We start from the raw sequence: 14,255 nt of genomic DNA on the forward strand, positions 1-14,255 counted from the left end.
AGGACGATTATGCGCTTTTGCGAACACCCTTCGGTAAGACGACGAGTATTCTTTCGCGTGAACGCTGCTCTACCGGCGAGATAGGGTTACTCTGTCCTGCGCATGGAATCGCGAGCTTGCATGGTCATTATAAAGCCATTAATCATATAAATAGGGCGAAGGAGGCAGGACCGGAGGGTGGTACCCGTTGTTCGAGTGAGGACGGTCAAGTCGAGTGAATTATCGATAACGCAGACCTTCGAGTTTCCTGCAGCGAGACCGACGATACGCTCGCGCCTATCAATTATTCGATCTGCGTGTGCACCCTTGCTCGTCTCTTGAACCGCCCTTTGCCATGCACTACCTGTATTTTGGTCTCCAACGGGAATCGAACTGATCGATGACGATTCAGATCGGATACGATTCAGACCGTAATTTCGTCTCCTAATTAATAACGGTGTAATTATGCAAATATGACTCACTTTAAGTGACTCACCAAAATATTGCAATATGCGGTCACAGTACGTATTTTTTTTTGTCCAATCAAAAGAATAATAGTATAAATTCTTTGCATGGGAAATTTGACATTTGATTCATAAAAATTAGAATTGGATTAAAAATATCTACGTGTCTTACATTTGTGTAGTTCGAGTCTTTCAACATTGCGAGTATTTTTTAACGCGTTGCCTACGCGTGCGGAAACATTAGGGAACGCACAGCTATATTACGGGATAAAGTGAATCATTAAGTCAGCGACGTGGACTCACTTCTTCGGCGCTGTACGAAGATGCCCTACTCTCAGACAACTCTTAGACAGAGGATGAGGAGCGTTGCGGCGGGAATCGTGGGCTGGGGCGGGGATTACTCATCCGACCGAAAGGAGATTCCACTAAGCTTTCAGATTTTACCCTCTTAGCCGACCAAGGATTATAAAACGCAAATACGTCCCGTGATTAGTGAGGATAAAGTAAACATCGGCCCTCCGTCGCGGTTGTTGCTCGTGCGAAATACTCCGGAGAAGGCGACGATGCCGCGAAAAAATCAAGGAAGACAGAGCGACATCCTTAACACCTTAATTTACCCCCTGAGATGTAAATATAAGAATTCCCCGTCTGTATATACTTGATCTTTTAGAAATTAGATATCACGACAACACGAAACATTGGAGACAGGATTCGTTTATTTTGTTCAAAGATTAAAGTGACACAAAGTGAAAATTAATTTGTTTATTGACGAAGTGTCTAAAGAATTGTGCACTTAAATTGCGAGAGCATTTATAATGATACTTATATATTGTAATAAAAAAATTTAAGTACACGGTCCAAGATACGAGTATTTCTCACGTGTCATCCGTCTTACGTTTCTGTACGATATGATCGATTATCTCCTCTCCATTATGACGACGATTGTTTTTGATGGATTGGGCGACTTTGGAATTATCGATACCTTATAGGTTCGCATCGAAGGCGTGGCGGGTCGAAAGGGATCGAGTCCGAAATTCGATATAATTTCGAGGGTAATTTCGAGATAGCCACTTTACGCGGATAAACTGTGGGAAGATAGAACTTTAGAGCGCGCGGGGAAGCCTCAAGCATCCTACGGAAGTCTGGCTCTAATTAAGCGGCCCCTACCCCTGCCATGGCTCCTTCACTCATCATCTTTCATCTCGCTCTGCTTGCCCCACCGTCATCCTCGGCTCCTCGGTATCCTCGCGGAGGTCTGAGGTGAAGGTAAGCATCCGTCCCGCGTGTTATCATATTCCTGATTGTTATGTCTTCGCTGACGATACCCTACTTGCTCGTGTTTTCTCTCTCTACTTCTCTCTCTTTCTCTCTTTCTCCTTTCCCCTTCTTTTACCGTCATTTCTCTTTCTCTGTCCTGCTCTTAAATTATTCGGCTCAATAATTTCTACTCTGCAACGCTCTTTCTCTCGATCTCTTTCTACGTATCAGTTTCGTCCGCGTTGTGTTTTGCTTCTTCATGGCTGTCTGGCAGTACAAGAGAGCACAAGCTCCTAATTAAATTCCACTCTTTCCTAGCGAGCCTTTTTTTAGGTTTTCTCAACCGCACCTTAATTGCGCGGGAATCGAGATGGCTGTTGCCCTCATCAGCCACTCGGCACCGATTCTCCGTTCGCGTTTTCCTTTTCTCTCTTACCTCCTGTAGCTTGCTCTCTTAATTGGCGCATAATTATGTAAACAATTCCGACGTCGCTTCCCGACTCCGAGACGCTTAGCCACAAAGCTACCCCTGTCCCCACTGCAAATCTCAAAATTAGCTCGAAATAAAGTTTTAAACACGGTTCTCCAGTATATCAAGAACAAAGAGTATGTGTGAATGCTAAAAATTTACATTAGTGGAATGTATATTAATTTGTCGTATATTGTTTGACAATTTTAATTAAAAATGATTAAGTAATGCGCATAACTAAAGCTTAAAAAAAAAGAATTTATTTGTGATATGATATTATGTTGAAATTCGTTAGGACTATTTTACAACATATAAGTTAAGAATAATGAGTTGTTTGTTTAATCATATTGATAGTTTACGAGTTTATTGCTCGTAACTGAAGATTAACAAAAATCCAGCGTGGCAATGATCTATTTACGACGGATCGGGGGTTGGTTGAACGAAAGGCGGATGGTTCAGCAGGATGAGAAGGGGGTGGGAAGGAGGAGGGCCGTGCTTGCGGCAACATTATCTAAAATTCAAGCTGTAATTACTTTGCTGGGCGGCGCTCCGCTTGATTTATAGTCATCGCGCGATGCAGCTGCGTGGGTGTAAGTAATTAAAAATGTACCATCGCGTGGAACGGCACCCTCCCCCCCATCTCGTAGGAAGACGGTTTAGAGCGGGGATCCGAGGGTGCGAGAATTGGGGATTGCTGCTTTTCTCAAACTTCGTGTATCGTCCTGTACGATGAACGAAAATAATCGACTGAGAATTCTGGTTATGATTTTTTGATCAAAATTAAAGCGAAGAAGGTACGTCGCGTATAAGTCCAGTATTTTAAAATTACTGATTTTTTTTAATGCGCTTGACACTTAATACTAATATTTTAGCGTATAAACATTGATGTTCATGTATATATTATATAATTTAACATAAATGCGTTACAAAATTATTGACATATATAAAGTAAAATCGTAATTTATTTAGATGAATAGTAAAAAATAAACTTGTCGATATTTTTATCATCTATTTGAGAATAGAAAAAAAAGAATTATATTTTAACCGTGAAAAATTTATAGGTTTTAAATTTATAGGTTTTAAATTGTAAATAGAAAAATAGTGGGTGTTACTATATTGGAATATTGCTTTACCAAGATATCGATAAAAATAATTATTTTTTTTTAATAATGTACAAAAATAAAAATCATTATGACTATTTTATAGATAGTTCGAAATTGAATATCAAATCTGAAGATCTGGCCACTTGCCAAAAATCGACCGCAGCAGTTCGCACTCACGTGATCGTATTTTTCGAAATGCGGTTATGCACTTCTCATGTAATCAGTAACGATTAATTCTCGGATACGACGGCGATCAATTTAGCTCAGAGACCGAAGGTGGCTGTGGCGGTTAGTTGGCACAGTCTCCAGGTTAATTGGCCATTCATGGTTAATTTAGTCCGGTGTGAGCCCGTAAGGCGGTGGAGACGACCCTTTCGACCCTCGGGAGACCGACTCGTCGATTTCGCATTCGTCTCGTGATGGAGTAGGTGAGTCCCATCAATCGTCGGTACCGATTCGGTTGGTCGGGATGTCCCCGACTCCTTGTGATTTTCGGTTGTCGCAATTGCTGTTGAAAATGATTCGCGGACGCGCCCGCGCGGCGCGTATTAATTAGACTTGTTCCACTAATGAGTGCGCGAGTAAACGGTTCGTGACCGTTCGTTGAGGCGGTGCGGCGAACTTGCGAATCGTAACAGTTGTTACGGCGATAGCGACCCCTGAATGAAGTAAGAGGTGAAATGCAGATCGGAGAAAAACGTTGCTTGGACTGATAGAAGGCGAGGAGGGGAGGAAGGGAGAGGAAGAGAAGGACGCGCGGACGGTTTCGATTCGAAAGTTTGGTACTTTTGCATGTGCTCTCTGCCGCGCGATCTGTTTTCGCGGGTAATTAAGAGAGCTCTAACGAATGCTGCTTTTAACGACCGCTGCTCGCGCTTCCATCGTGCTTCACGTATTTTTGAGAGGAATTTTTCGATGTCAGGAATAATTTGCAGGGGAGATATTTGCGCGGTATATCGAATTACGTCAATACCTTGAATCATGACATTACCCTGTGATTTAACGGACATAGGGTGAAAGGAAACGATGGAAAAGAGATAGCAGTTTGTAAAATATTTATTGATATCAAATTATTGATATCAGCGACATAGTTGTCTTTTAGAAGATATCAGCTTGAACTGAAATAATTGAGGAGTGAGATAAGGAATTAAAGAATTTATATACAAAATAAATTGCAACAATTTTGGCATGTATTAATTATGAATAACTTTTGTTTGCCAAATTTTGTCAGTGTACAATAAATTAAATAACGCAGCGTCGTAAGGTATATAAGTAATATGCAATATAACTCTTCGAAATTCGAATTTGAATTTGCAATCGTCGGTTAGGAAGGAGGGGATGGTTGCTCGCTTTGGCGACGTAGAATTCAAGAATACCTCGGGGAGATTACTAATGCGGGCTAACTACGGCCAGGACCTCTAAGACGATGTCGGAGGATCTCCCAAGGAAACTCCCAGTCGTTATTGCATTCTCGTATGAGGGTGGCTGCAAGATAGGATGAGAGAGCAAGAGAGAGAGAGAGAGAGAGAAATAGAGAGAGAAAGAGAAAGGAAAGTGGAGGGTACGAGAAGGGCGGGAGTTAGACAGTAGTGTACGTGGTGTTCGTGTTACCTATAACCTATTCCGGACGCGTCAGCGCATGAATGAACTTCTCCCGGTGGTTGCTTATCCACTTTCGTACGTGTTCCTCTAAGCGCGACGGACTCGCGCGAACCGTCTTCCAAGTTATTACTTCGTCGGCGAATCCGCGATTCCGTAGACTGCATGTATACGCTCGCTCCGCGTCTACTCTTCTATGGATCCTCGCGTAGTCGGGGAAGACGAGTCTCCGAGACTTCGAATCGGCAGAGGCAACTCTGTCGCTGCACTGAGGATACAGTTGGAATCTATGCATAAGTCGATGGGACACGAAATTTGAAGGCATCAGACGCATCGAGCATATCGTGGCGAGAATAGTCTCTCGATATAGATTCTATGTCTCTTGCTGGATTTTAATGAAAACGCAATAACAGTAAATATATTCCACACACAAGGCAACACTTGTAACTCAAACTTAACTTGAATCAGCTTTCTTGTGCTAAAAACTAAAGTTTCAGGAATTTCAAAATTCAAAATAAAAATTGAAAGTACTGATGTGACACGTTTCAATATAAGCGTTTGCCACGACTTTCTACGCGCACTATGACGTACGTTACTACTTGAGTTTGCGAACTAACTTAATCATTAATATTGCTCGAGTCAGAGTGGTCAGGTCGTAATTCGGGTTAATGATTGGATGGTCAGGCAAACCGAGTCTATCCTTATGCGAGGTCTTGCCCGTGTCTGACCAGATCCAAAATCGGAATGGGATAGGCGACCCCAGACGCCGCAATTCACACATTGAATGCCATCCGGATTCTAGGCGTCTATACCCACTTCGAGACCCTCGTCCACGATTTCCTCGTCGGTTGCGTTATCTCGTATCGGGAGGAGAAGGAGGGAAGTCGGTGGGGAAACCACTTTGGTAATCTTCGAGTTTACAAGACGCAAACAGCTTAGGTGGTAACGCACCGATAAGATCTGAGTTTCTCCTTTCCCGATATACCACTGATAGCCGTCGTTAGGCCGCGGTTAGGACTTCAGCAAACCTCTATAGAACCTGCGCCCTTTGGCCCAGTCCGTCCGATGTTTTGCTATCTAGCATCTTGTGTACCTTGGTCATTGATAAGGAATTTTCAGGTTCACTATCGCTTACGTTTGAAGATCTCTTGCTCCGTGAGAAGTTCGACACAGTATTAAACAGTTACGACTTAATAGCTCATGTGTATAGAGGTTGTCTCAATGGATAGAATTTTATTTTCCAAGTTCCGTATTAGATAAATATGATTAAAATTAAATACATTCTTGCCTTAATTAAACGAAGAACGAATGAGTGATTAGATACGAACTCTCTTAAAAAAAAAAATGTTTTTTAGTAGAAAAATTTTGCAGTTGATTGCAGGGATAAAATAATTGACTTTTTTAATATTGTATTATAAAACAGAGGATTTTTACTCGTGAGAAAACTAATTATTTCACAAATTTTTATTTAAAAAACAATAAAGCTTTGTAATTGTATTTCTGATTTATAAAAGCTGTTCCATCATTATTTGATGCTTTTATAAATTATCTTTAAAAACTTTTTTAAAAATTTTAAATTAGATTCCGATTTAATTTTTTAGATATTTTTGTAAGATGTTATAGTTTAGTGTATCAGGTATTTTTATACTAGTTTAAAATGGTTTACTATAAATGATCTTTTAATGACAGTTAATATATTATTCTTTCTAAACAGGGTTTATAAGGGTTTTACATTTTTAAAGATAATCGCATTGCTCGCATGTAATTCGCCTTAATCGCCGAGACAAGCTTACTAAAGCACGCGACGTTGTGGGCTTTGAGTTTAATATATGCCGTAAGCCGCAAGAAACCTCCTTGGTATGTCTCGCGGCGTGTGCGAGAATTTATCCCACGATGGCGTTCTTTTTCCCATTACCAAATGCAAATATGGGTCTAATTTTAATTTTACGTGTATTAAAATCCGGAATATCTCTTGGTTACCCAGCTGACGGAGGAGAAGACGAAGAAGAGGAAGAAAGAAGCTCGCCATTGCGGGATAAGAAAGGATCGCGCAGGGTTGCTACCCTGGAGAAGTGGGGAGGAGGGTTCCGTCGGGATTAGTTGGAAAGCGATTTCATCCTCGTGGGTGGTTGCAGCGAAGAAAACGTTTCCTCTCTCTCTCTCTCTCTCTCCCTCTCTCCACTCTCGTCGTGCTGCTTCGCCTCGCTTTGGCGGAAAGCCGGGTGAAAACCAAAGCGCGAAATTAGAATACAAACCCATCAGTGGCGGTGTTGGTAACGTTAGGAGCTCTCGTGAGGAGAAGGATAGAGCGAATGAGTGGGTGAGGGAGAGAAAAGAGAGGAATCGAACTGAGACAACAGACAGATTTCGAAGGAAGCCGCGCTTTCGACGAGACTCTAATTTACATACGCTCCATAAGATGGCGGGGAGCATAAGAGAATCCGCGTTGTTCTCCCGGAAAATACTGTAATTGGTTGAATCGTTTTGCGACAGGGAATGGAACGCGAATTGTAAGATGTATGTGTCGTTCAGACCGATTTTCGAAATCTCGCTACGAATCTAATTTCGAGATTAAGAAAAGTGTAGATTCAGTGCTAGATCGAAGAAACAAGATTTCACGACGTGTAGTAGGGAGAAAATTAGTTTATCGCACAGTTATTATAGTTCACATTGTAGACTAACAGGTCTTCTTGGCGCTAATGGACGTTTATTGCGATTGCTGCGACAGCTGTGTTCACTCGACCAGCAGTCCAGGGGGCGGACAAAGAAGCTCGATCCTCGGTTACGGAGAGTAGGTCCAGACAGAAAGTTTCCAGGAGCTCGGAAGCCTAGACGACCACCGGGAACTTTGGTTCCTGATGGTTGCTTGGTTAGCTGGAAACTCGGTGAAGCCCAGTCAGCGTCCTGGCGGACCACGGTCCTCCCCGTAGTCGAGGTCGTCGACGGCGTTCATGTGCACGCGATTCTCTTCCTTGTTCTCGCCTCTCGCTCACGTCGACGATAATTACCGCGGCGACCGCTTTTGTCCGACTCGGACCACCAGGGTTTCCTTCTGTGCGTTCGTGGACGCCTTTGTGGACGGTAAACGGAACTCCCTGCGCGATTACAGTCATCGCGGATGAGAGGAAAATTTCCAGGCCAAGCGCAAACTTGGAACAAGAGCTCTCTTCTAAACGATCGAAATCTGTAACGCACAGGTTGTTAGTTATTGGAAAATTTTGTCGCAGTGCATTGAGGCTTCAAATTAAGTTTGTTCTACTGAAACTTTGTTATACTGTGTCTAATCAATAACGGCAGTTAGAATATGTAGGGTGAAATATAATGAACACTGCTTTATTAAAACTTTACATGTTTATATTCGTATAAATGTTTGTATATTTTTTGTATATTTATTGTATATTTTTTAAGATTGCTTTAAACGATCCATTTAATTCGTTAAATACTGAAGGATTTTTATATTACTATTAAAAATATTTGTAAATGTTTTTATATCGTTTTTAAAAAAATAAGAAGGACGATGGTCACATCGTGATCAAGCAGTTATTTTGTTTCCTCGTCGAATATTACATGCAAAGCTTTATCGGACCTGACATACTGACGCGAAATATGAGAAGCATCCGTGAGCGCACGGTGTTGCGTGCAGCATAAAGTATGTATCTGGAAATATATTTCGGGGAAAACGGCCTTCTCTCTTCCCTCCAGTTTACCGAACAGACCAGGGGTATGAGATAATAGTCGCTTACCCCGTAAATATCCTTCTACGCGTATGGGTCCGTATCTTATAAATAAAATAGTGACTCTTAAAAAATAGGGGAGTATTATTAACTCGCATTAGAGGGTGGTCTTTCACTGGCGTCGAGGCTGGTTGTTCCCCTTCTCCTTCCTCCTTCGCTTGCTTCTATCGAGGGTTGGGATCACATCGAAGACGCAGCTGATGCCGCTGGCACCGCAAGCTCGTAAAATAATCCTCCGCGCGGTACAACGGATTAAGAAAGTGGAAAGACGCTGCGTGCGTGCGAAAGAAACGCTTGCAGCGAGAAAAGACGGTCATTGCGGAGAAGTAGCAGCCTCCGTAAGCTATAACGTAGCGATACCCTTCAGAAGTTCCGACGAAGCGTAAGCCCCGTTGTTTAGTTGAATCGTTTAGTTTCACGAGAAATTTGAATTATTGCCTAAATTCTTCCCAATTGGAGGAAATGGAAGTAATATCTTGCGCGAGTTTATTCAGAACTTTAAATGCTTATTATTTAAGAAATTTTATATTTATAGGAAAAAGATGCACTTTTGGAATTCGATATTTCGTATCATACACATATTAATTTTTTAAAGTTATACATTTTCGTTCTTTTATACGATTTTTTATTAAATAATCTAGATGTGTGGGAATATATTGCAATAAATATATTTAATAATATAAAAATATATATGTAGACAGTAGAAATACGGCAAAGACTGCATTGCTCAATAAGTGACAATGGCGGCAAAAAGGGACGCTTTTCCTTTCTGAGCTTCAGCGATTGTTGAGATATTCAGCTAGTGGATCTCTGAAGTCGTGACGTCGGGTGATATGATCTTTTAATGGTCGCTTTGTGGCTCGATCCATCGTCGAGATCTAAGAAGGCTGGCGGTTGGCTGGCACAAGCTTCTCTACCTTGTCGTCTTTGTCGTGCAAGCACCAGGAACGTGACTACTTCCCTTTACATGGTGTCTTCTCCCTCGCTCCTTGGTCGTAACCTCGTCCCTCCCTCTCGTTAACGAAGCGAGAGGACCGGCAGACCATCCGACCGACCGGCGGCTGTGTCGGTGCTTAATTTTCCCCTCGTAATTACGCGGGTAGAGCGCGCAAGACGAAGACCAAGCATTGTACGAAGGAGGGTGCAGACCGTGGGGAACTAGCTCGTATATCCGACGTAGCTACATGCCTACCCGATGTGTAGAACTCCTGTCAAACCTCCTCCGGTACAGAGCAGGACGCAACAAATTTTAAAGATGATTACTGCATTCTTGTCACTTCAATATTTTATACAACAAAGTTTGACTTCCCTTAAAGAGTTTAAAAAAAAAATTGTCAGAGAAGGAATTCTCATGAAAAAAGCATTTTACTGTCATTAATGTTATTTTTGTAAGTTGAATTTATTAAAAAGTAAAATAATTTAAGACAAATATAACGCAAAATTTCGACCTTCTTTTATTGAAAATGATCCAATATAAAGCAATTGTTTAATACATTGTAGAAAATTTTTTTGTACATATAATTTTTTAATGAGTAGAATATATATAGAATAATAATGTAGAATATATATAGAATTTTGAGAAACAGTTTCAATAGTTTATTAATAAATAAAAATTAATTAATAAATATTTTTAAAACAACAGAATGTTTATTTCTCCTTATTGAATTTTATAATATTTATGGATTGTTATTCTACAATTCTAATAAAATAGAATAATAATGCAAATTTATGTGTTATATTTTCATCTTAAGTTTTTTTTCTCTTTTAATAAATTTAGCTCACAAAACATATATTAAAATTAACAAAATGCTTGTAACATTTTGTTAGGATGTTAAATTATCGTGAAAAAGACAAATTGCTTATTAGCCAATTAATAGGTCGATAAAACCGAAGGTAGATTCTATAGTCGCGTATATTTATATGGCGCGACAATCTTGGCTACAGCGACTAAAGGGAAGGAAAGCAGACTAGCAGCCCAGGCTCGACTGGGCGGTCGCATGAATTGGCTATTAGTAGTTCGAAACAGTATGCTCTAATGGCGACCTGTTGGCCTTTGCCCGCGTCGTTGGACCCACCCACACCCGTTCTACCGGTCGTCCTTCATTAGTGCGAGGCCTTGTCTGATAGAGCGCGACGGTGAATAGCGGCGCGACTGAGTTTAAAAGCCATCTTCAGTTTGACGAAATGGACAAAGTGTTCCGAGGGTAGTCTTCGACCGGAACTATTACCTGAAAATTGCTATATTTGATGGGCCTGATGGCCTATTGTCGCGACAACTGCCGACAAGTTTTGAATTTGTATCTACGTGATGCAGCAAGAGATACCAAGCAATTTCTTAACTAATCGCGTTTATGTATCGCCTTATTGTTTTTGGAAAGTGGGGGGGGGGGAGAATGATAAAGCGCTTAGCTTTCATATCTTCGTTGCAAAATTTCTTCGTTCGCCATGAATGCAGCTTCCTCTGTGTTGTGCGACGTTGCAAAATTCCTCAAATTGTTCGCGCTGCTTCAGCTATTTTTGCAGAGTGGCGCAAGATGTTAACCAGAGCGGAAGAATCTTTTTAAAAGAATGCAGGCGAAGCGGCAATGCAATCCCACCCCCGAGCCAAGAAAAGACAGGATGGGAGGTTGAGGATTTTCTCAAAGGGTTTCCGTTCACTCGTTCGCCCTTTGTTTCGTGATGCCGGCTTCATAGCGGCGAAGCTATTGACTCGTTCTGCCTGGTATTTCCCTCTTTTCTTTGATTTCCCCTTTGTAGGAAGACACGCGGAGACTCGATAATGGCGTTGAAATATTACACAGCGAATCTGTTCGCTGCGCGATCCGAATTCCGTCCGAGCAATTCTAGTATAAAAGAAATAGGTGGAAGATTATGACATTCGTATGATAATTATCTCATTAAGCCGATAGGGTGATCACATCTTTACGTTTATCAAAAATTTATAATATTTCTTTGCACAAAATGGTCTATATAAGGGATAGATTAACAGAAACGCTTGCTCCGATTGTAATTCTATAAGATAATCGACTCAAACATGTATGTACATGTGCTCTTCATCGCGCGCTACGTTGAACCCTACGACATCTCTTGGCATATAGCTATTTCTCTATTGCTTTAGATCAATGTTTCGTGAATGATGTCGCTTGCAGATGACGTGGGATTTTATCGCTGACGTTTCACGGTGCGTCAGCTATTTTTTATGTTGCGACGGTCAGCGATCAGTTGAGGAATTTCTATTCCTGTCGCGTGTAGTGTTTCTTCAACAAGTCGTCTTCACCTGCATCTCGCCAGGATGAAGACATTTTATTGCTCTCTTTCTTTCTTTGCTTCAATCGTTACTAGAATCCAAAATTCTAACGTTTCCGTCGTCCTGCCGTGAGTCTGGCACTCCTTAAATCGAAGCGATGTCTAGGAGATCCCTGCAGTGTCGTCCTACAGGATTCTCTACGCCACCTCGAGAACGTCCACACGGAGTCTTTGCAATACGTCCTCGGCACAGCCAGCGTTACCCTTTCTCTTAACGTCCAAAGTTTTCAAACTACGACGTTCAATGGGGGCCGTCGTATATATGGTACACCCCCTTGACATCCCTCGCGTCGTCCGCTCGTCCGTCCTTCCTGTTCTCTCTGTGCTTCCATCTCCCTTTTCGCCGGCTTGCACCACGGCCGAAGCTGAAGCTGATGCTCTAAAAAGCGCCAGAGTCCGGGAATTGGCTCCGCGCGGAGACCAAAACAATTTTATGGGAACGCGATGGAGAATTTCATTCGTTGGCGTAGTTTGATGCGTGATAATCATCGTAACGTTCCGAGAATGGCGATTTACCTTAAAATCTGAAGACTTTACATATATCGTACTCCTGATTAAATTAGTTTGTTTTCCCATGCGCGTAATAGGCTAATTCCCAATGATTTTATCAAGGTCTACTCGAACGTAATGATAACTTATCGTACTTTCATTCATTCAAAGTCTTCGCAAAAACGGAAAGAGAAAGATTAATTTATTATGTTGTAGCATATAATTTGCGACTATATTACTTTCATTCTATATTACTGTTTGCATAATATAACTTACATGTTACACTCTCATCAGCGCAATTTCTTGCAAAAAAGAGATTCTTATCTACAAAACGATGTAGGAACTCGCTCTGAAATTCTATCACTGGCTCGCAAAGTGCGACCTAGCGGCCCAAGAAGCACTCGCGTGATACGACTACGCAGAGATACGACGAGACGGGTCTTCCCTTTCCTATTGGGTGGCTGGCCGTCCTTTGTTGACGGCCTCCGCCGTTCCACGGAAACAGTCGCCAGGAAGCGAGCTAGCGCAACGAAGAGGACGCCCACCACCGTGACGTCATACACGACTGACTTCATCTCGTTATGTTACGTTACGTTCCTCGACGAGACGTCGGATGCAGGAAGCCTACCATTTCTCTCCGTTTCTCTCTCTCCTTCTCTGCCTATCTCCTTCGATCTTTCTCTTACGCCTCAGCCTCCGTTTCACGTGTCTTTATCATCTCCGTTGGTTGGTTTTAGCAGCGTTTCCTTACCATTTATATCTTACGCACACGTATATTCAATTCAATTATTCAATAATAAATTTGACTTTAATTTTGCGTGATGGGATAAAAAAATTACAAAAAAATCAAAAAAAGAAGCCAATTTAATTTTAATATTAAATTCTTTTATATGTATATATATTCTTATATTAATTATTTGCGTATGAATTCAATTCTAAGCTTAGAATTGTCACATTGTGCTCTATACTCAAACTGGCGAAAGATAGATGACAGTTATGGCAGTAGAATACTCGATGTCAAGGTAAACGGAAAAGTATATATTAATTTCGATTAGAAACTTAGCGATTCCACGTTCGCTTATCTTAGATTCGGGATTTCAACTAAGTAGGTGTCCGAACACGAGCGAGAGAGAGAGAGGAAGAGAGCGCGAGAGTGTGACTCAGGTCGTCGTTGTTGTCGGCGGCGCCGTGAATTTATGGGGCCGTAACAGCGACAAGTGGTTCACAAGTCGCCGGTGGCATCACCGTTTGGCGCCCACCCCGAGAAGAAGGGCTTTCTCGTTTCGCTCTCACCTCCCTTTTGCCCGGAACGAAATAAATTGGGTTTACCGAGGAGGAGACGTCTCGTTGCTTCCTCCCGTCTGCGGACGACGCCGTACGGATTTACCGGTAACGTCGCCGACTTTATACGGTCTTGCGCGTTTCCCCGTGTCACACCGGTGAGATAATTACGCATCCTTCAGTAGGTACACATCGGAATCTTCTACGCCAGTGCGCACACTGCACAATAATTTCCATTTCCGTCATCTAACATCGAAATCCTTAATAATCCTTGTTGATTACCGTTTTTAAAAATTGTAATTGCCTTACTTCAGGCAGATATTACAGGCTGATCTTAACTTATCGCTTTACAACTGCAACATACGTAGAAGAGAAGAACTGAATTAATTAATGGTGACTAATTGCATCAATGTCATTTTTCAGCTTGCTATATTTAAAAAGAGAGAGCGCGTACTTTACGTTTCTTTATTTTTTATTCCAGCTTTATCTCTCTTCTCGTTTTGCACCGTTTCGCAAAAGGGGATTCACGCGATAACGCCTGGCGATTCGATTTGATCCGAGGCGGTGTGAAAGT

General features: G+C 41.7%; 1 protein-coding gene across 22 annotated transcripts in view; it reads left to right on the forward strand.

Moving 5' to 3' along the window:
* The window catches only part of LOC105205448 (flocculation protein FLO11), a 334,932-nt gene that overhangs the window by 137,841 nt on the left and 182,836 nt on the right, over positions 1–14,255 (forward strand). The gene's annotated exons all lie outside the window — the stretch shown is intronic.

This window comes from Solenopsis invicta, chromosome 7 (assembly GCF_016802725.1).
Source record: "Solenopsis invicta isolate M01_SB chromosome 7, UNIL_Sinv_3.0, whole genome shotgun sequence".
NCBI lineage: Eukaryota > Metazoa > Arthropoda > Insecta > Hymenoptera > Formicidae > Solenopsis > Solenopsis invicta.